A 23786-nucleotide genomic window follows, 5' to 3' on the forward strand; every position below is an offset into this window, starting at 1 on the left:
TAATGAACATCAATTGATAGAGAAGAACTGTTCATTATCTTCCATATAAAGAAAATAAATATTAAGTGAAATAGTTAGCATAAAGCATCCCATTCAAATCAGTCAAGAATTTTCTTGAAAAAAAAAGAATTTTCTTGACTGATAAATCAAGATAGATCTTTTTTCATCAGTCCGGGATATCTGCCCAATAAGCATCTCAAAAAAGTCAGCCCTTTCCCAGTCTCAGCTCAGTGACAATCTCTCCTTTTACCACACCCTCAACATACAAATGCATATACTGTATGCAGAGATTTGTTGTCTGTCTGAGAAGAGTCAGAAAGATACAGGGAAGTCTGGAGATGGAAAGAAAGAAAGCCCGGTTAAGAACTGCTTGACCAACCCTGTACCAGAAGAGACTTTGGGGACAAAAAGCATGAGTTAAATTTCCTGGGTTCAGACCCAGGCACCAGTACTTTCTATAAAACCTTAGGTATCTGTAAACCAGGAATGATGATATTACCTCCCTCAAAGAGCTGTGTGAGGATTCCACAGTAAAGAAATAGAAGGATCTAATGTATGTGTGAGGATTCCACAGTAAAGAAATAGAAGGATCTAATGTATGTGTTTTATGTGTTTTAAAGCACTGTTCTTACATCCATCCAACTAGGTATTACAACTATTATTCCAAGGCCTTGCTTTATATCCAAAATTTCACATGGTCGTATGTTTCTTTGGAGTTCTTTGGCCTTAGTAAACTTCCTAAGAAATCACAGAGCTAGGATACCTTATTTGAACCCATCCCCCATTTTTTGTCAGAACCAGAGTGTGAACTCAGAGCCTCAAACTTTCTTAGCTTGGGCTTTCCCCCTTAGACTGTCTCTAGCCTGGATTTTTGTTGGTTATTCTCAAAGATGGAGTATCTTGGATTTGTCTGCCTCCTGTGTAGTTAGGATTACAGGCGGAGCCACTGGTACCTGGCTTTTTATTTGCACTTTTATTCAGCATTCTATTTTTTTAAGCATCGAGAAATAAGTTTAAGGGTGGTTTTCTATGCTTACAGTCTATTCTAAGTGACTAAGTGACTAAGTTAAAAAAGAGTGGACAGATTTCATAATGCATTTGCACAGATGGAGCTGTTATATTCTTTAGAAAGTCAGTATTAGCTGGGATGGACATGTTGTTCTGGGATGAATGTCTCCATCTCCCACTGTTCTAGTTCAGTAGATCTCAGGTACAAACTGATAGGATGCCATGAAACAATGAAGAAAATTTCATTGGCTCATGACATTCATGTTATCATCTGTGTCTGAAAGTGACTCTTCCTAGATGAAGACAGAGCATGCTTAAGGCATGACACAGAGGAATTAGTGTGTTCCCTTTCTCATCTATCTCTGGATGAAGTTGTCAGAGAATAATCCACAAATCAGAGCGGAAAACCTCAGGGACCTTAAAGCCTCTTGTAGGTATAGACAATCAACACACAGTACTAAGTTTCAGAACATAGAGATCTACACTTTGTCTTACCCTTCTAGCAGACATATTTCTAGAGTACTCTTTTCTTCTGCCTATAGACTTCTTTTGTATAATGTGAAGCCCCAATATTAAAGCAATAGTCCTATTTTTCCCAACTATAGTTTAATGGCAGAGTCCTTTTAGCTAGCCCTGCCTATGCCATTATGCCTCTCTGCTGGGGAAACTCAGTGCATGTCTTTATGCTGGATTATCTTACCCTGTGCATACAACACCTTTGTAGAGGTTGAAGAGGTGGACCCTGACTTCTCAGTCTTATCAATTTTGCTTCTTCAGTCTGGACTATTCAAGTACTCAAGTTGTTCAGGAACTGGAATGAGATGCTTAAGATTAAACTAAATCACAAAAGAAATAGAATCAAAGTAGCTCTTCAAATGTGTCTCCTGTAAGCTTTACTTCTTGTGAAAACCAAATTCTGTCCCTGCATAGTCAAGTTATCCTACTTTCAAGTATTTTCTCAAATGTTGATGAGCAAGAGAGCAGGAATTGAATGAAATCTTCACTTGTCTCCCAAGTGCAGAAATCTTTTTGAACTAGATTGCTCTATAATATTAACCTTGTGGTGTGCTATCTTTGCAAAATAATTTCAAATGCTTCTGATTTGTAAGATGAAGTTTACTATCCATTGTATATAGAAAATGCTGCTAAGTTGAAAACATATTCAATAAAAATAATCTACCTTAAATGTTCTCAGAACACTTACATTAGCCGGTATAGTTAGGCTAAGTCATCTAACATAAAGGCTATTTTATGTGTTAAGTAGTTCATGTAGTCCACTGAATCTAGTACCTGGGAGAGTACCAGTGCTTAACTGGTGATAATGTGGCTGATGGGCACTGCCTTTCTGCTGCTACCCAACATACCACTACTGCATATCACTAGCCCAAGAGGTCAAAATGCAAAATTTGGATGGAGTATGGTTTCCACTGAAAGTGGATCATTTCTACAACATCATAAAAAAAACGATTCAAAGTCACATCATCATAAATTGAGATGATCTGTATTTATTCTCGGTTAGGTACTCTTGCTATTATAGTGACTAGACAATTGATTAAATGCCTGATAATCAATTTTCCTGACTTGGCACTAGAACCGCTTTTGGTATTTTATATTATATAATACAGTAATATACCAGCTAAGAATAATAATAAGGACTTTATATGTTAAGCAGAGAAAACCATCACTGTGACACTGCATTATTTTAAGTTTTGATGTACAATTGTTTTTTGTCTTTTATTAGTTATAGTGACATTTAGGACTTAAAATTTATTTTGTCTGTTTAAAATACATTTTATTTTGCTTTTAAAATGAATCTCACCAATTACTAAGAAGAGAAATGAACATAATTTATTTATTATGACCTCCAGCAGGAATGAACAGTATTTAATTTTGCAAAACTATTCTTTAAAGGTAGTATGATTCATCTCTTAGACTAAACTTACATTTCACCATGAAAAAAATGCTTCGAATCTTCAAAACCTTGAATCATAAGAGATAAGAAATAACTTTTAATATTCTGAACTAAATTGTTCATACTTGTTTGTATCTCCTGCCTATACGTTTGTGTTCCTTATATCAAAATGTATTATCACCCACCAAAATTTAAGTTTCTTTAATTACGAGTCAACTTGTAATTAGTTATAGCCATCATGCATTAATTAATTACAGTCATTATGCTTTAAAAGCATGCCTCCTTGTGCTTGCTCATTCTATGCCTTTCACCTGGGATGTTTCAGCCTTAATCTCAACTATGTCTAAACTTAATATGAGGATATTGAAAACATCCAGGAGTCCAGATCCTATTGCAGACCAATTAAATCATGTGCCTGGGACACAAGCATTGATCATTTTCCCAAGCCCCCAGTGATTCATATATGCTGACAAATTTGAGAACCACTACACACACACACACACACACACACATTTTTTTTCCCCAGGCAAACTTCTGTTGATATTTCCCATCTCAGGTCAGAATGGGATGTCTCATACTCTTCCTATAGTCCTATACTGCTGCACAACTCTTTGTGTGACTGAACCATAGCAGGAATTAAGGGATATTGTAAATGTTTAGTGGTCTGCTTATTCCCCAATCTTAGCTACCATAAAATCCAGGAGTATTTCTTTGAATCTCATGGTCTAATCCTGTGCCTGTTGCATGGGAATATTCAATATATTCATGGAATGAGTAACTTTTCCCTAAGAAAAATGAAAAAATAAGAGTTGTGTTGATAGCTAAGTACACTGGAAAAAGTAGTAACTTATGGTGTTTGGGATATTTCTATGCTTGCAATGTCCCCTACTTAGGAAAGCACCTCATCATACCAATAAAAATCAAACTAGATGCCAACATCAAAAAAGAAAATAAAAGATAATTTTAAATTTTCTACAAAATGACATCCTCCAGTGTAACAAGCTCGGAAACCTCCCTGTGATAAGAAACATCTCAAACAATACGTTCTTTCTCAGGCCTTTATCCTATCTTCAGGAAAAGATTTTAAAAAAAGTTGGAGACAAGATTGTCTTGTTTCCAAATCAATCCTTTCCTTTTTTCCAGAGTTTTACCATACTTATTACAAGGGTTCATAAAATGGATTTAAAATGTGTACTTAGTTTACAAAATATATGATGTAGAAATCTTAATTGTGCTATTCCTACTGTTACTATGATAGAGTTTGGAAAACAATCACATAATAAATTTTGCTATAATTTCATTCTAGACAACAAATTCAGTTTTTCACAATTGGGTTTTTGCTTTTTTTTTTTTTTTTCTTCGAGACAGGGACTCACTATAGGGTTTAGGCTAGAACTTGAGATCTTCCTGCCTCAGTGTTCCAAGTGCTAGGGATTACAGATATGTGCTAGCATGCCAGACATAAGCACATTTTAACTATTGTACTCTTTAGACTGATTATTTACACTTGTAGCAATATTTCACAATATGCTGTTTTCCATCTACTAGATTGTGATGATTTAAACTTGAAAATAAGTCAGATTTATGTTTTAGAGGACAGCAATATACTTCTCATTTACACTGCACATGGATATCTCATTAGCTATCAAATCAAGACCTTACTAATTAGTATCCAATGTCCTTATTTTGAATGCGTATGAAAATAAAAACGTAAGAAAAAGTGTGATCTTCCACATTTAAATACTCATATTGTGATCAATTATTAACTATTTTTGGCATATTAACTGAATTGTTCAATTTGTACCACTAACTCAAGGGCAGTCATTTAATTTTAAATTAGTGCTAATTTAAAAGCAGTTATGGAAGCAATCATCCATCCTGCCTGCTTTCCACAATGGGAGTCGTGACTTTTAACTTAAATTGAGCGCGATTATCTCTAGAAACTGTCCACTCAAGCTCCACAGATACTGCCGATGGCAAAAAGGCAAACGATCTCGGCGCCTAATCTCTCCACTTCTAGTTTCACGATCCCCAACATGCAAAACCGGTGAGGTCGACAGCAATCCTAGGTGAGCTTCGGCTCTGATGAACACAGAACTGAACTTTTTTGCTCTGCCCACGAGGCACCTGTTCAACCAGGAACAGAACAGCTGGCTTTCGGCAGCGGAAGAGGGCAATGTTACAGTGGGCTTCGGACAGCTTCTGACGGTGGGTAGGCTTCTTCCTCGGGTCTTCCTCAGTTTCCTGGAACTTCCCCCACTACCTGTTCCAGACACTCGATGGGCCCACAGAGTCCAGGGAGACCTCGACGCGCAGATGCCCTGCAAGTTGGAGCGCGGTGGGTCCCCAGCCTCGGGGCCAGGTGGAGGTCGACCCCTCCCCGGGCTTCCGGTCCCCTAGCAGGGGGGTGTGTGTGGGGGGGTCCTGGTGGGCGCGGCCTCACGAGGCAGTGGAGCTCGCCCCATCATCCCCCGGACCCGACAACTGCGGGTGGCAACGGATCTTGACTAAAACACCTGGCACTTGGCCATCGCTGGCCACCCCGCGTGCCTCCTTCAGGAGGGGGGTCACCCACCGACGGAGGCTGCGTGCGTGCATGCGTGCGCCCGGAGAGCCGACGAGGCGGGATCCGCGGCGGAGGCTCGGCCCTTCGGCGGCGGCGGCCCCTCCTTCCCGCGGAGGTCCTGTGAGTGCCGCGGCCCGCCCGGTGGGCGCGGGGCGGGAGGACTGCGGGGAAACGAGGAGTCACGACGCCTCCCCCGCCGGGGACCGCCTCCTCCCGCAGTGGCCTCTCCGGTTTGTTCGGAATTAGTAAGCCCGAACTCAGGCCAAACAGCCGCCCCCAGCCAGCGCGTCTTCTGCTGGGGCGGGCGCGGGGGCTGACCGGAGGAAGGAACCATTTGGCTAAAGGAGGGGGGGTGGAGGGGGCGGCAGGGTCCCCTCGCGCTTCAGACGACACCGCACGGGGAAAGGTAGAAAACGACGAGGTTCACCCTCTCACGTCCATGTGAACCTGGCTGCGCTCCCTAGACTCCGAAAGGGATTGCTTGTCCCATCATCTCCCGCACCCGACTCCTCGCACCCCTCGCCGAGACTTGGTTGGGTCCGAGGCGGGGCGGGGCGGGCTGCGCTCCACGTGCGTCCACCAGACCCACTCTGAGTGAGCACCACCAGCAGCTCACCAGAGTCCCCCGCCACCACGGGGCGGGAAGGGGCGGAGCCTGGTGGGTGGGCGGGCCCTCCGGGGCGGATAGGGGCGGGGCGGTCCGGAGGCGTGGGCGGAGGGCGGGGCGGTCGGGAGCGCACGTCTGGCTGCCCTGGCCGAGGGGCTGAGAGAGAGCGCGGGTGGCTAGGCGCCGGCCGGGAAGGTCCGCGAGCAGACGGGAGTCGGACGCCTGGGACTCGGGACTTGCTCCAGGTAGGAGCCGGAGCCTGGCTCCGGGGGGCTCTCCTCACCCGTCGGCCCCCTCGCTCGTTCCACCGCTCCCGGGTTTTCCGCTGTGCCCCCTGCCGGCGGGGCGGCGGCGGGCGCGGGACAGTTTGGGGAGGGTGTTCTGGAAGTCCGGGAGGAGGCAGCGCTCCCCTTCTCCGCGTCTTTTCTTCTCGCTCCTTCGGCTCTGGGCGTCGGGCACCGGGCGGGCAGGTCGCCTCAACGCTTGTCGGAGCTCGCCCACGCCGGGGCGGGAGGATGGGGCCCCGGGGCAGCCGAGTCGGGGAGCGGGGGTGGCGCGGAGCTCGGAGGCCGCCGGTGCGGCGAGGGCGGGAGGCCGGTCCGGGCTGCGCCCTGGGCTTTGTGCGCCGTGCGAGTGAGGGTCCCCGGATCGCGGGGGTCGGGGGGGGGCTCCTTGATGGTCCCTGGCGCCCCGTTGGGCTGTGAGGCGCCTGCCTGTCCCGCCCTGTCGCTGGGACCAGCACCTGAGCTCCACGTTCTGGAGGGTTGTGCGGTGTCGCCTGTTGTGTGCGCCCCGAGGCTGGCAGTCCGGTCTGGGGAAGGGGAAGGGACTCCCCAGCGCTGCGTCTGCCCGGCAGTGTCCGAAAGTGCTCAGTCCAGGCATCCGGAGTTGGGGCTGGGGCGCATCGGCTCCTTTGGAAGGGGGGGGGCGCTTGCGGACACCCGGATGGGCGGGGGGGGGGGGGCGCGCGGCCTGCAAATTGTGGGATCTTTGGAGGAGCTTGAGGTGCTCAGGCCGGGCGCCAGGCATCGGAGACCACCCGTCGGTCTTCACTCCAAGGAGGGCGGGCTAGATTCTGCCAGGTATGGACAGCTGGGGGGGGGGGGCACCCGTGGAAGGTCCACAGGAATGAAAATAACACCCTAGGTCCGGAGATGACACAGCTCCCACGCTGGGGCGTTTTCTTCGAGGCAGGAATAGATAGAAAGCTGTCAAAAAATAAGCATCCTTTAAAGTTGAAATGAAAGCTGGCAGATTTTCCAGGCTGTTCAGTTGTGTAGCTCTAGTGAGTGTCCAAAGAAATCATTCTTAAGTTTACTCCCCAGCACCTTTTAATTTTTTCCGCTTCTATTTTTTTTTTTTTAAATTTGTTTTTAAAGCAGGAATCAGTTTTGCTAGTATTTTCCCCCAGGAGCTTGCAAAGCCCCACAGAGGGTGCTGGAGGGAGGGGGGCGGGAGGTACACTTCAGTGAGGGTTCTCAGGTTGCTTTTGACTTCAAGCCTGAGATTCCCAATGCTTATGAATGTGGAGAGAAAAAAAAAGGGGGGGGGGGTAATCATGCTGGATTTTCCATGCATGATTCCTTCCTTTCTTCTCAGGGACCTGGGGATTGTTTATTGGTTTTTTTTTAAGCATCTCCTTAAATTTAGTATTTTTTGCAGGAAATACACTTTGTTGCCACGGGGTGTAGGTTGGGGATTAGAAAATGCTGTTGGAGAAAGCTGCTAGTGGCTTCATTTTCCAAGAATGTAAGTCATTTCCTTTCTATGATTTCAGGGAGTTGATATTTCACAGCATCAAAACTTTGTGGGGGAAATTTTTCCCTAATACATCTATCATTAAAAACAAAAAAAAAAAGGGCCTGTGACTTTTTGTGTTTCCTTCAGAGCAGTGAATAAATTTAGGCCTCAGCAATGTTAAAAGTAGGAGAAGTTTTTTAGGACCTGGAGAATTGTAGGACTACTGTAGAAAGTAGTTTTGTTGTTGTTTTTTTAAACCAAGACCCTACAAATGGCCTGCAGGGGAGACTGGGGGAGGGGAGAAGACCAGAAAAAGGGCAGGAAAACAGATGCTTTTGCGGGTGTCCTTTGTAGTAGAAAACTTCCAGCACCTCATCATTCTCCTTGGGTGTGGTTTTGCAAAATGAAAGTTTCACGTGAAAAATGAAAACACAAATGCAAGACAGCTGCCATCTGAATGCCTTTTCAGTGTGTTTGTAAACATATTGGATTCCTGTTTCATATTAAAATGGCCTTTTGGTACGATTATGAGATGAAAAGGGTCCCCCAGAGGATATCTCATATCAAGTTATCTGCAGGATATCTTCTCCAGAAAGGGGACTGGCTGTAATATGAACTAATTGCCCCCCCTTTGGGTTGCCTGTGAGAATCCCTGAGATCTGACACTGATGGGCTGCACTCATCAGTGGTCTTTGCTGTGCTCAGAACATTTTTAAGGACAGGGAGTCTTTCTTTGTTTTCTCACTCTTTCTTTTGGGAGGCAACAGGGGTAAGATACCAGCTTCAAGTACACAGATTTGAACTTGCAGATTTAAGGGAAATGCCTGAAAACAAGAGGGGCCCTGATGAGCCTTCTGCATTTGAAAACAAAATGCCAAAGTGCTGGGTAACAGTTTTCAGCTACAAGCTCTTTACAAAACTCATTCAACTGGGCTAACTAAATTAGGGGCTGTTGTAGACCTTATCCTAGTTTCTGGACTTGGTTTTCACGTTTAACTATGCTTATAAAGCTTTTGGCTTTAGAACTTATGACATAATAGACTGGAGGTTATTAGGCAGATGCTTGGAATGAAAGTTTCAAACTTGTTTTTGACTGAGCTGTCAGGATTCGAATTTAGTATAAATGAGTCTTGTCTCACAAGTAACTTTGATAAAGGAATTCTTTGTGGTTCTCAACTTGAGTGTTGAACATTTTGATTCTTAAAACTGTAGGGATTTTTTTTTTTTGGTCAAATAAAACCTGCAAACAATTATTTTATTACATGAAAGCCAGTACCAAGAAAAGATTAATTCAGTCCAGATGTAAAAATGTATGTGAATTTTAGATTTGGATGATCTCAAGTTTTCCCTTTTGTTGATGAGGCTGCCTGGATCCCAGATGGCATTCAGAAATTGTCCTGTAGGTAGTTTTCTGAATTGAGAACCAAATTTCATGGAATTTCGCTAAAGTCACTTTAATATTCCTAAATCTTTTAAAGGATAGAAAACTTTATGCATGTATGCAGAGGTAATTTTATTTCTCACTACTCATTAATGCAGATTTCATAAATGCTCCAGTTTAGTACATGAAACCTCTTTGTCCTAAGTGGGAAAGTAGGAGACATTTATGTGCATTATTCTCAGCAAAGCATAGAGGTGTTTGCTTTTATTTATATAGTTCCAAGCTTTTTTTTTTTTTTTTTGGTCAGACATAGGGCTTGAACTCAGCCCCTGGGTGCTGCCCCTTAGATTTTAGGCTCAGGGCTACTTCTCTACCATTTTGAAACACAGCACCACTTCCAGTTTTTCTGGTGGTTAATTGGAGATAAGATTCTCATGCATTTTCCTGCCTGGGCTGGCTTTGAACATCCTCAGATCTCAGCCTCCTGAGTAGCATGATTACAGGTGTGAGCCACTAGCTTCCAGCATCCATTTTTTTTTTAACAGACAAAAAGGTGGTGGTTTCATGTATAGCAACTGGGTCTTGCTGACTATCCTCAACCTTCCATCTCCTCCTCTTCATTCCCAACAAGAAAGAGCAAACACATAAGAAAATTCAGTGTGTTTTTTCAGCTGTATCCCTAATACTAGAGTTATAAAGGATATTTATTGTACACTTACAATTATATACTTTGAGAAAGTCTTCCTGTGACTTTTTAAAAAATCATTTTAAGAGTTTGCTATAATATTGTGATTATAATAAAATTGAGATCAGAGGATGGAAGATTCCTTGAAAGCATTTTATGAGTAGTAAATTTTAGCTAAAACTTATTTTCCTAAACTTAAGAAGGAAGAAGGAATATATTACATATATATGTATAGTTGAAAGGACTTTTTGGATTGTACATTATTCTGGGAAAGGGACTTGGGGGGGTGCTATAAAAATAAGTAGAATTGATCATGTGAGAAGAAGGAGGAAGTACAACACAGTATTGAATTTGGAAAAAAATTAAACTTGGGAGGGATAAGTAGTTAAAACAAGGCCAAACTAGAGAGAACTTCCAATTTGAATGTGGAAATTATAAAGAACAAGATCTTTTTTAGCTAAGAGAAGGGAGTTAAATGATTAGAATTGAGGGACGTGTAAGATCTGAATATAGCATGGGATAGGACTACTAGTGGATATTTATCCTAAATACCTTGCCAATGTTAGTGTTCAGTCACCAGGTTGATATTCAATAATATGAAGGGACTGGAGGCTTATTAGCTCTCTCTTCCTACCATTTCAATGACTAGAAGCATATTTTATGTAAATGCTAATGATTCTACAAATGCTTAATGGCTACCTGTTGTACCTTGAAACCAAAAAAGTTCCACAGCAGTAATGGCTGAAGTTTTATGAATAAATATGAGCAAACTGCTTTGAATTATCTTCCATAATTTAGTGGTATAATTCTTTCTGATGTAAGTTTGTATGCTATCACTTTTATATACATCCTGTAGAGCATTCATGTAGTGTACCATATGAAGAGACATTGAGAAGGAAGGACAAATCATTGATATGGAAGCTGATTGTATTACTTCGGGAAGAGGAAAAAAATACACTGAAACATATTTACAAAGGAAATAAAGAGTCCCAAAGGAAGGCCATGTTTTTATGGGACTTTTCTTAGAGTTGTATGTTGCTCAGGAATTTCCATAATATTTTTTTCCCCACCTGCATGGCTGTATGTAGCTGAGTTCAATCTATACATAAAAGAGGAGGGTAAGGGCTGGGAAAGTGGCTCAGTGGTAGAGTGCTTGCCTTGCATGCATGAGGCCCTGGGTTCGATTCCTCAGTACCACATAAGCAGAAAAAGCTGGAAGTGGTGCTGTGGCTCAAGTGGTAGAGCACTATCCTTGAGCTGAAGAGCTGAAGGACAGTGCCCAGGCCCAGAGTTAAGGCCCCACGACCGGCAAAAAAAAAAAAAAAAAAAAAGAGGAGGGTAAGAGAAAAGTGCTTTTAGTCATTGAGTTAACATGTTGATAATTAGGATGATTCTGACCAAATACATCTGTGTAAAACAGTTACATTCCAAGTAGATTGTCCAGAGGTATTTTCAGATGTTTTTCAACATTTTTATATGTTAGGTAAAGCAATACTTCATATTAGTTTCTCAGCATAGTTTCATGTAAGAGAAGGAAGTCTTCATAAAAATAAGTCAAATTCAGGTGAAGATCTTAGGAAATGTATTGACATATTTCTCACTGAGCTTTTTGGGTGGTTCTCTATCTGGGCACATTAAATGAAAGGTTACAGTAGATGACTTTTCCTCCTGTGTTGATCTTTGTTTGCTTTATTTCTTTGAACATGTTATTTAATTATTCCATCAGAAAAAACAAGCACAGATCAGAAGCATTTCTATAAAGTGATCACATACTGCTAACCAGCATTTAAATTGAGAAACATTACTAGTCCTAGAAACCTTGTCATATAATCATAACCTGACCCCAAGGCCAGACACTATCCTAACTTTTAAGTCATTGGTTAGCTTTAATCTTTTATTGATTTAAATGCCATCAAATTTAAGTTTCTATTTTTTATTTTCTTTTTCGTGATACATTTTGCGTAATAAGTCTATAATAATATAGACATATCAGTGCTGCAGGTAGCAGTTCTTTTTTATTTATGTGAATAAATATATACAGTTTACTCATCTCTCTTATTAATGAACATTATGGTAATGTAGGGCTAATGTGTTGCAGTCCAAGCATTGAGTCCAGAGGGAGGCCGGAGGCCCGATGGCCTGGAGCATGAATGCCCTTTTCTGACTCACACTAAGGGTATTTGTGGCTCTGTTCATATAGATCCTTATCTGCCCAGAAAATATGGATCTGCAGTCTTGGAAACTTTCACTTGCTTATGCTTTATCGACCTCTTTCCTACACACAGGCTGTTGGGGCCTGTCTTTGCTCTTGACTCTCATTCTTCCTCTCTTCTGCTCTCCCATGAGACTTTGGATGGTGAGTGCCAAATGAGTGATATCTTGAGGGCTCTGTTGATTCATTGTTTCATTGATCCATAAATGATTTAAGATGTACCATAGTTTCAAAAGAATTTCTAAAAGTTTCCAGAATTGTTTATTTTTAAGAAAAAGAAAATGTTGCAAAAGACTCATTTTTGAGACTGTCTACATTTATGCTTTCCCCACTACAGTTCTCCTCTGTCTCAACATCTCTCCTCCCTCCATTGAGTTATCATTTCTTAAATATCTCTGGAAGCATCAAGTCTTTACCAAAAACCAGTGAAATTCTTATGCTGAATTCTGTATAGGCCCCAGAAAGCACTCACTGAAAAACAAAGGATTATGACTTCTCTGAGATATCTAATACATGAAATAAAGTGCTTGAAGGATAACTATCGAAACAGATATTTTTCTCTCATGCTTCCCTGAAGAAAAAAAAAAATGACATTTTTGTGCTTTCAAGAAAAGACTCAGCATCTCAGCTTAGACTCATTAAAAAGGTAAAAGAAAAGGTAAAATTACATAAATTTTATAGACAAAATATATCTTGCTCAAATGAAGTACTGCTTATAACAGAATTTTATTATATATGATTTTAGAAAAATATATGAAATATGCTGATCCAAAGGTCCACCACAAGAATGGCAGGAAAGTAAAGAGAAAATGAGATCTTTGATATCAGTTCCCTAAATCCAGGTTATGCTGTTCTCCAGTATGTACCTTTGGAGAAATTACTTCACATATGAAACCTTTTCATCATGTGTAAAATGATGTATAATAGTAGTAACTACTCTAGAAGATTTTTGGAATTATTAAATGAAATGGTACATGTGAAACAATCAGCCTGGTCTTTGACATACAGTGAACAAGCAGGTAATGTCAGTTGTTACTGCTTCAAATGAAACTAAATTATGTATAGAAAGATTGGTAGTTTTCTTATTGGTGTCTGAGCCTTTGTTTACAAGAAATCATGGGATTTTATTGTATCTTGATTCTTGATGGCATTAAGCAGGCAACAAAACCTAGTGTTTCTTAGTTACAAATATTAGGTAATTAATGTTAACTGAATGAGGAACAGCTGGCTTGTCCCACTAATTGACCCACTTAGTTTTCGAAATTCTCTTCTAATTTCCAGTCACCTCCCTCTCCCAACTTTTGCCTGCTAGGTAATTGTTTTTTTTTCCCGAAATGCCACAAAGCAAGTCTACAGATTAAAAAAAATAAAATTCTGTTGGTGGTGATTAATGTTTGTCTGAACATGTTTTTTGTTTGTTTTTGGTTGATCATGGGTCTTGAGCTCTGGGCCTGTGCACTGTCCCTGAATTCTTCAGCCCAAGGCTAGCTCTCTACCATTTGAGCAGTAGCACCACTTCTGGTTTTCTGGTAGCAGATTGGAGCTAAGAGTCTCATGGATTTTCCTGCCCAGGCTGGCTTTGAGTCGAGATCCTCAGATCTCAGTCTCCTTAATAGCTAGGATTACAGGCGTAAGCTACCGACACCCGGCCAAGCATGTTTAAATTTAAAGAATACAAATGACCTGTGTCTTTTACTCATGTATCCTGCAGAATTTCATGTGAGCCCATTTATGTATTTATCTATTTCTTTTTGGTAATCCTGGGTTTGAGTTCACAACCTTGTGGTTGCTAGGTAGGTAAGCCACACCTAGCCCTTTCTTTCTTTCCTTATTTTTCTAATAGAGTTGCATATTTATACCCTACCAGCCCAGAATCTCTAATTTATACTTTCCTTGGGATGACAGCTATATGTCACTTACTGGTTGAGATGGGATCTCATGAACTTCATGGGCTGGATTTGAATCAAGATCCTCTCTTCTCTGCCTCTCCAGTCCCTAGCTTACCTGGGCTTGATAGGTTTGGTTGATGAGTGAAGTCAGGCTGAGATCTGTATTCAGGGACTTTTCTAGGAGTAGTAGCAATGTTCAGAATCTTGAATGAGTCTCAAATATTGACAGAAAAATATGAAATTAAAATGAACAAATGTTTAAGTTCATTTGTTCATTTATTTAATATGATTGCGTTAGGTTATATTCTAGGCCCCGTAAATATGTAAGTGATTAGAAAGCAAAAACCTCTGTCCTCATGGATGTTACGTTACATTATCAAATATGTTCTGAGACAAACAATAAACATAGAATTAAATTTTATTATGTTTTAGAAGGTAGTAAGTCTGATGTGGAAAAAGAATATGCTAAGGGATATTAGGAATGCAGGAAAGGGAGGTAGGGACATTGCAGGTTGGGGTACAGATACCCCTCTACTTTAGATGGGGTGACATTTTGATAAACACATTGCAAGATGAAAACATTGTGGATTGAAAGTGTATTCAGTGCACTTAACGTAACAAACACCATAGCTTGGCAGTACAGTACATAGGTGAGTATCAGTTGTTTCTTGTGATCAGGAGGCTGACTGGGAGCTGTGCATCACTGCCACCATGCAGCACCATGGAATAGTATCATACTACACACAAGTAGCTCTGGCAAGGATCAAAATTCAAAGCATGACTTATACTGAGTGCATGACAAAGTAAAGTCAAATGGTCGGTCAGGGACAGTCTTCTGTATCGTCAAGGTGGGCCTCATCGAGAAAGCTTGAACCTCATCAGTTAGTGGCTGCTTAGATTATTTTAAGGAATATTGGCTTTTGCTCTGGGAAGTGGATAGCCATTGGGAGTTTAGAGCAGAGGTTTAAAGTGATCTGTCCTTTTTTTTTTCCTTTAGTACTGAGGGTTTGAACTCTGCTAGGCTGATGTGATACCCCTGAGCCACACCTCCATCCCTGTTTATAGGGTCTGTCCTAAAATTTCCCACCCAGATGTGTGCCTGAGCCTTTGATTCACCTACTTTTTTGTTAGACTTCCAGTGGTTGCTGGAATCACTAGTGCATGCCACTGAGTACTCTTCCTCCCTCTGTGGAGATGTTTCATGACTGTTGCCTGAGTGGTCTTGAACCATAGTCCCTTCAGTCTTAGCTTCCCAGGGAACTTGGACTGACAGGCCTATCTCACTTTGCCCACTTTGAGTTGAGAAGGAACCTTATGAACTTTTCTGCCTAAGGTGACCCTTAATCCTTCCATTCTTAGCCTCCCAGTTAGCTAGGATTACAAATCTGAGACTCTGGTGCCCAGCTTGACTTACATTTTGATAAGTGTTGATGGCTGAAAGAAGGCTATAAAAAAGGAGAGTAGTCACCGGTGGATACCAGTTAGTAGCTGTTGTGAATAATCTACTTGAGAGATGCTGGGAAGAGGAGAATGCCAGCAGAGAGGAGATGATGAAAAATGGCCAAGAATTTATAAGTAGAGCCAATAGAATTTTCTGACCAACTGAGCAGGATGAGAAAGATTGGACGACAAAGATAACACTAAAGCATTTTAATTATGGAGTTGCCAGTAACTGAGATGTAGAGGATAACCAGAAGCTATTTCGAAAATGTCTTTCAACTTCAAAATGGAGAAATTAAGTAGGTTGTTGTCCATAGAATCTGGAGTTTAGGGGCCTGTCAGTACTTATGGGTTGTGGAGACAAAAAGAAAGGCCACAAATGATACAAGAAAGCATTTTAATCCAAAGGAATGTATTTCCCCAAGTGTAGACCCATGTATCCATTGCTTGGATAATGGTGTCATTATTAGAACCTTTTAGAAATGGAGCTATATCATAGTGAACTGGGTTAATTATGAGATATTCCTAGTGGTTAAGTTTAGAAGGCTAGGAGGAATGAGAAGAATGTCCCTGCAGTCAAGTAAAGAAAATGCCTCTGGGAGGAATTGTGACTCAGTGGTGTCACATTTTGCTAAGAGATAAAGTAGGATGAGGATTGAGTCACTAATTGGGCTCTTTAGGTTATTCAAGAGCATGGCAGTGCTGTGTTGGTAGAGGGGAAGGGAAGAAGCCGTGGTTGGAGAGGTTCATAAGAGAAGAAACATTGATGAAAGATAACTATTATTTGCAATTAAATTTCTTACAGTGTATTTGATATGTGAGTCCATTTGAATACATCTGATAGGATGGGGATAGGACTTCAGAAGTGGGAAAATTTAAGGGGGTCACAAGGATCTTCTGGCTCTGATGGGGACAAGGAGCCTTTGAGCTGCCCTCTAGTTATTATTGGTAAGATGCTGGTATATAGATTGTAATCTCTTTATTTTGAAATAGGAAACCCATTCTACAGTTTTAAAATTCCATGTTGAATGTCCCTGGATAAGAACTATATCCTACATCACTCACCTTTGTGTTAAGACTTTGTTTTTTTTCTGGTAAAGATGTGTTCATTAATTCAACCTACTGATTCTTTTATATGAAAAGTAAGACAGGTGCTTTATGATGACTACATTTTCAATGGTGGTGTAAGGTAGAGCCATCATTCACAGATTGTATAGTTCCGAGCTACGGGTTCCCAGTCAAGGAATACAACATTTGCTTTTGTGTGTGTGTGTGTATGTATGTGTGTGTGTGTGTAGTTGAGCACTTTCACCATGAATGTTACTTCAGATCTTGTGAGTAAACAATTTTTATAGTTCTGCTTCTATGTCATAATTATGTACCAACAGTTTTCTGGTATTTACCTTTGAATTATAATTTTAACTTTGTATAATACTATCATCAAAAGAAATCAAGTCTCTGATACTAATTGTCTTTTCTTTCTCTAAGCTTATTAAAACACCAACACTTAGGCCTTTAATGTCTAAGTATTGTGTTTGGAGAATTAAATGCTTAGAGTGATTGGTAGAATTAAAACTTTGTTACATGCATTTGAGTCTTGTTTGGTAATGAAAGATAGTATTAGACTTCAGAAAGTTGCTAATTACAGTGAAGTACTAGAAGGGCAATGGCTTGTCTCCTGCAGTTCATTATAGTACATGCCTTTTGAGAAGTAGAGCTCTGCAGATTAAATATGTATTCCTGGTTTTTTTTTTTTTTATCATTTTGAATGTTTTTTTCAGCTGAAACTGAAACTAGTTAGTTAAGTGAATATAAATAAATGGCTTGAAACAGAAATACGTAAGACCCATGTGAAATAATTTGGCAGCGCAGTTTTTTACATGATAGATACCGCAGTATGCAGAAGTTTCAAACTAAACAAACTTTGAAATAAATGTTAAGTCTTTTTAATCAGTGACTACAGGATGAAGTCCAGATTTCTTAGCATGGAATTTGTCATGCCAAACCAGAGTTGCAAGCCTGAGGCCCACCAGCAAGATTGGCTGTGGACACACATTCGCTTTTAACACAGTGGTAAAAATCATTTATCTGCCAACATTTAAAAATTGAGAAATTTGACATTTTAAAAATTGAATTTTAAACCTTCTCTTGAAAAGGCCTGGCAGTGATCCTGTACATGGGTGTGTGCTTTGCAGTTCTCACAGTTCCCAGAGGATATGCTTTCAGCCCAACATGACACCACGTGGCTGTTGGAATTTTTCATCTTCACTCCCTTGTGGCCTACTCCTGTAGGCTGTGGATTTGCTGTTCTGTGGCGTACTTATTTTTCCAGTGTCATCTCAGAGTTTCTTAAGTCTAGCTCACTTGTGCCCCTTTCTTCTACTTAGTATATATAGTGATTCTCCATGGTTTCTTCCAGAATTTGGGCTCTATACTACTGTTTCACACCATTGAAACCTAAGAACATTTTACTAGGATAATATAATTGTATATATAATATAATTTTTACATGTATATATGTATTAAAATACATGTATTTAAAAATATATACACATACATATAGATGGATATTCCTAGTTTCCTAGCTAGATTGTAAGTTTCTTGAATTTATTTTGTATTTGGTAGATTAGCTATTGTTTTGGTTTTGCTCCCAGTAGAGAGTAATCTGTGATTATAATGATCCAGAAACTATCCAAATCTTGTGTAAAATCTACTTTCTCAAATTTTGCTCTCCTAATATAAAATATGCTAATTCTTTTGTAGTAACATTTACATAATCTTTTTTTGTTGTTGTTGTTGTTGGTCGTGAGGTTTGAACTCTGGACTTGAGCGCTGTCCCTCAGCTCTTCAGCTGAAGGCTATCGCTCTACCACTTGAGCTACAGCACCACTTCCCATTTACATAATCTTAAGTATTAATCCACTAGACACTTCCTTTATTTTCAATATCCTAGTTCTGTTTTGTAAATGGGTAAATTACTCTTCACTACTTACCATCTTATTATTTTAGATATGCTTTCTCCTAATGAGCAATAGTGAATTTTGTTTTGTTTTTATGGTACTAGGGTTTAAGCTCAGGACTTCATACTTGCTAGGCAGGTATACCATTTAAGCTAAGTCTCTATCTCCCCCCCCCCCACCCCCCCCCCCCCCGCCTTTTTTTTTTTTTTTTTTGTCGGTTGTGGGTCTTGAACTCCGGGTCTGAGCGCTGTCCCTCAGCTTTTCAGCTCAAGGCTAGCACTCTACCATTTGAGCTACAGTGCCACTTCTGGTTTTCTGGTGATTTATTGGAGATAAGAGTCTCAGCCTTTCCTGCCTGGGCTGGCTTTGAACCGTGATCCTCAGATCTCAGCCTCCTGAATTACAGGCATGAGCCACCAGCACTGGGTCTTCTATCCCTTTTTGATCTGTTTATTTTAGAGATAGGGTCTCATTTTTTTTTGCCCAGGCTAATCTTCACCAAAATCCTCAATAGCAGAGGTATGTGCCACCATGCCCAACTTTTTTTTTTTAAATTGAGATGGTCTCCATTTTTCTTTTTGCTCAACCTGGCTTCAAATCTCAATACACCTGGTCTCTGCCTCTCATATAGCAGGAATGCACAAGCCACTGTGCCCAGCTATTGGTTGAGATTGGTATCTCATTAACTTTTTGCCCATCTGACCTTGCACTGTAGTCCTCCTGATCGCTGGCCTCTGGAGTAGGTAGGATTATTACAGGCAAAATCCACTGGCACCAAGACTTAATATTATTTTGAATGTTTTCTTTCCTATTTATTTGACAAACATGTTGGTCTCCTCGAAACTTTAGGCAGAAAGTTAGATTTTTATGGATTACATGATTTAATCTCTAAATGTTTCTAGAGAGCAGGATGTTATTGAAACCTTACTTTGGTCTGGGATTGGGGACTAGAGTGGGGAGTGTAATTGTACTGAATTCTGAGTTTCTTAACTTTCTCTTCTAATCCATAACAGTTTCAAAATTAATCAGAATAGACATTTAGCTTTTGAAGTAAAATTAGTGAAGAGACTATTTCTGTAACAAAATAGTTAAAATAGTTAAAAAGACTTTTGAGAATATGAACATTCAGAAAAAAAGAACAAAATTAGATTTTTTTATTGACTATAATTATTGCATTATTGATAAAGAAAAATTACAAATTGTGTCTCTAGAATTTATTGTTTGATGCTTGAGCTAAACTGTTTTAGAAAGTAAATGAAAGACAAAAGGAAAATTGAACTAGACAGTTCAGACATAGCTACCTTGGAAAATAACTTTTATGGAATGATAATAATTCAGAAAGTCTTTGCAGTAAAGACTGACTTCCTTCCTCCCTGCCTCCCTCCCTCCCTGCCTCCCTCCCTCCCTGCCTGCCTCCCTCCCTGCCTGCCTCCCTCCCTCCCTGCCTCCCTCCCTCCCTGCCTCCCTCCCTCCCTCCCTCCCTCCCTCCCTCCCTCCCTCCCTTCCTTCCTTCCTTCCTTCCTTCCTTCCTTCCTTCCTTCCTTCCTTCCTTCCTTCCTTCTTTCCTGAATTCAGGGTCTGAGTGCTATCCCAGAGCTTTTTTGCTCAAGGCTAGTGTTCTACCACTTAAGTCACAGCTCTACTTCTGGATTTTGGGGAGTTTATTGAAGGTAAGAGTCTCAAGGACAGATCATTTCCAACAGCTTGTCTTGTAAGTATAGCAGTTGCATAGGTTCCCCATTTGTCTCACCATTTTGTTGTTCCCTTTCCCTTTCCTAGTTCACTAAATGTATATACAATATCCAGGGTACCAAAATTGAATGCAGTGACAACAGGGGATAAACCATAGGGGGAAAAACACAAAAGAAACAAGAAATTACATAGTACATTGAGAACACACAACAACAAAAAAAAAGCCTCTTTTTTTTAAATAAGTTTTTTATTGTGAAAGTACTGTACAGAGGGGTTACAGTTACCACGAGCAAGGTAATGAGTACATTTCTTATCAAGCATTGTTGCCCTCATCTTTTGTTTTTCCCCTACCATCCCTTCCCTCCTACCTCGCACACATGTACACCTCCCCACCTCCCTGCCCTAAATGTAAAGTTCATTTTTCAACATAGTATCTTGTACATGTCATTGTTGCAGGGGGTCAGCCTGTATCCCTATTTAAACATTTTTTTTCCCTTCTCCTCCCAAAATTATACCAACATCAAATACAGTGAAAACTGGGGTTATACCATGGGAAAGGGGACATACAAAGCAACAAAAAATCACCTAGTACCTTATAAATACGTTAGAAACAATAGCAAGAAAAAAACCACTTGTGTCCCCTATCTTGGGGTTCATGTCACTTAACCTTCATCTTATCTGGTCATATGTATATAGCTTTTGACCTTTCTACTGGTCCCAGACATATACTAGTTATTGCAAATAAGGGAAACCACGGGACCTATGTTTCTTTGGGCCTGGCTTACTTCACTTAATACAATTTTTTCCAAGTCTTTCCATTTCCTAACAAATGTGGGCAATGACATTCTTTCTGATGGAGGCATAGAAAAGCCTCTTGTGTCATGTTGGGGAGGGGTGGGAGACTGGAAGGGGGTGGAAAGGAAGAGGGAGAAAAATGAGGGAAGGGGTAGCAAGTTAGACAAGAAATGTAATCACTACCATACTTACGTAACTGTAACCCCACTATTACCACCTTGACAATAAAATAAAAAAACTAAACCTTTAGTAAAATGTGGAAGTATAAAAAAAAAAAAGGAGTCTCAAGGACTTCCTTCCTTGGCCAGATTCAAATCACAGTTCTCACAACTTGCCCTCCTGAGTAGCTAGGATTACAGGCATGAGGCACCAGCATCTGGCTTTTTTCATGGTTAAAAAATATATTCCACAAAGAGCCAAAAGAAGTGGGTTGCGTCTTGATTTAATCATTTAAAATCTTGTGACTAAAAGATAGTAAGAAGTTACTCATCTTGGTGTGAAGTTATACCATGGAAAAAGTTTCAGTAGTAAAGTTAGTGACATGTGAGCCAAAACACAATGGAATTTTGTGGAGTTACATATAATATCATCAGACGTGCTATATGTACTTTCTTCCAAAATAAGAGTTCTATACTTTTAACCAAAATCAATCTAAATATAGTGATAAAGCTAATTTCTTTCGTAGCTAAATTTCATGCTGAAAAAAAACCTCAACTGCAATGGTGCCATTAAAAAAACTCTGTTAAGAAGCTTGAGTTACTTCTAATTATAGAAGGAAAATTAACCTATTTTAAGAAAGGCTTAGTTCAAATAAACTGAAGACTTCCTAATGTAATAGTAAAACTATTTAAGGAAATCAAATTAGAGAGTGATTTGTGAAAAATTCCTGTCATCAAGAATTAAAGTGAATTCTAATGAAGATTTTTCCTAAATGGAATCCTTTGAACCTCCAGTGTCATTATTTTGAATCCATATTTATTTTAAATCTGTGAGAAAGGACATTTAAACAGATGCTTTGTAATTTACTCATTCTTTTGCTTTACAGGTGCTTAGAGAAGTATAAAGAAATTTTCATGTATTTCAGTTGTAGAGTAAAAATATAGTAGAGAAAACTAATGTAACTAATCTAAAATATAATGAAATATTCCTAATAACTGCCTAATACTATCTTGAACTAGACCTATTTTCCTGACCAGAAAGTTTTCAAGAATTTGTAATCAGTATATTACAGACATAAATCTAAATTAAGGCATTTTACCATATAACCTGCTTTCTGTTGAGATTGAAATAATACCTTAAATTGCATTGGAGGTGGGTCAGGCAGTGGGATTTTGAGGGCTTGAGTAGGTTAGTTATCAGCTGCAGCCTTCCCCAGTGCTCGGGATCCTGGCCAGATGTGTTGCAGTGGTGAGTGTTGTGTGTGAGTTTTGATCTGATGTTGTCAAGGTTGGTCACTGCTTGTCATGGAGGCAGTAAGTATCTTGAGGACAGATAGAGGCTGCAATTCCTTTTCTCTCTAATTCTTTCCTGATATTCAGAACACTGCTGGTTCTTGACATCAATCCAGCTTGCTACAGCTTTCTGATCTGGTAAGGTGTGAGAACTGTGAATGGATTTAACCTTCAGCAAGTCAGGTGTGATCTGCTTACCCATGGAGAAAGTAACTACAAAAATGGTGTTAACCTCTACTTAGTAGGATGAGATCTCCTCAGATCCTGGTTGGAATCCTGCCTGGGCAGAAAAGACTATGAGACTCATCTCCAATTAACCAGCAACAAGCTGGAGATGTAGCTATGGCTCAGGTGGTGAAGTTGCAGCTTTGATAAAAAAAAAAAGCTAAGGGAGAGCAGGGCTCTGGTGGTTCATACCTGTAATCCTAGCTACTCACCAGGCTGAGATTTGAGGATCATGGTTTGAAGTCAGCTTGTATAGAAAAAGTCCTTAGGACTCTTATCTCCAATAAACTACTCAGAAAAAGCAGAAAATGGCAAGGTGGCTCCAGTGATAGAGTGCTAGCTAGCCTTGAGCAAAAAGAAGCTCAGGGACAGTGCCTAGGCCCTTGAGTTCAAGCCCAAGGAATGGCAAAATAAATAAATAAATAAAAAACTAAAGGGGAACTCGCAAGTCTTGGAGTTCAAGCCCCATTAACAGCACACGTGTGCGCACATGAACACACACACACATACACACAAGTGTTTATCACAACCCAAGTTCCTACCTCTTAAATTTGGCATAAGTAAACTGTGATGTGTTCAGTCCAATGTTGACATTGAAAAATATATATTTGTTGCTTAAATTTTCAAGGCTATGAAAAATTAACAAGTGTCCTTTCAATAGGCAAAAGATCCTAGATTGAACTTTTAAAACTACTAGTAGAATGCAGAAGTAGAAATTACCTGTTCATTTTCAACATTAGAAGGCATTATTTTTTGTATGACTTCGGGGTTTATTCTAGGCCTCCAGAAGAGAAAGGTTTCTTATGCATGAGGTTTTTGCTGTTGTTGTTGTTTTTCTGTGAGCCTATTGAAAGTTCAGTGTACACACATTTTTTTCTCTTCTATCCAGGAATTGATCTAAGTGTTAGCTCAATCCATTGAAAAGTCTCATTGAACCATCCATGCAGTTTTTCCCTCCTTGCGTCACTTGTCCAGCTGTCCAATTGTTCCTGAGGAGGAGGGCCCTAAAACTGATGTTAGTCTTTGACTATTTGAGTTGAGCATGGCTCTGTGGCCTAAAAATTAGATGATAATGGGTATCATTTCTAATGTTAGAGTTTTATATTAGTATACCTTTCAGATTAGAGAGACAAAAGGAAAAAGTTAGGATTGTTTCTAAATAAAACTGCCACTGTGCCCGCCACCTCTCTGCTGTCCTTGACTTCTATTAACTTTCTTCTTTT

The 23786-nt window shown here is 40.3% G+C and overlaps 1 protein-coding gene across 2 annotated transcripts in view; it reads left to right on the forward strand.

Moving 5' to 3' along the window:
• The first annotated feature begins 6227 nt into the window (after positions 1-6227).
• Frmd6 (FERM domain containing 6) overlaps positions 6228-23786 on the forward strand; it is an 80302-nt gene continuing 62743 nt past the window's right edge. For both annotated transcript variants that reach the window (XM_042677885.1, XM_042677886.1), the window contains exon 1: positions 6228-6338. The gene's annotated coding sequence lies outside the window, so the exon portion shown is untranslated. The remainder of the gene's footprint in view (positions 6339-23786) is intronic.

The sequence above is a fragment of the Dipodomys spectabilis genome, unplaced genomic scaffold, assembly GCF_019054845.1.
Source record: "Dipodomys spectabilis isolate Male_0828 unplaced genomic scaffold, ASM1905484v1 ptg000042l, whole genome shotgun sequence".
NCBI lineage: Eukaryota > Metazoa > Chordata > Mammalia > Rodentia > Heteromyidae > Dipodomys > Dipodomys spectabilis.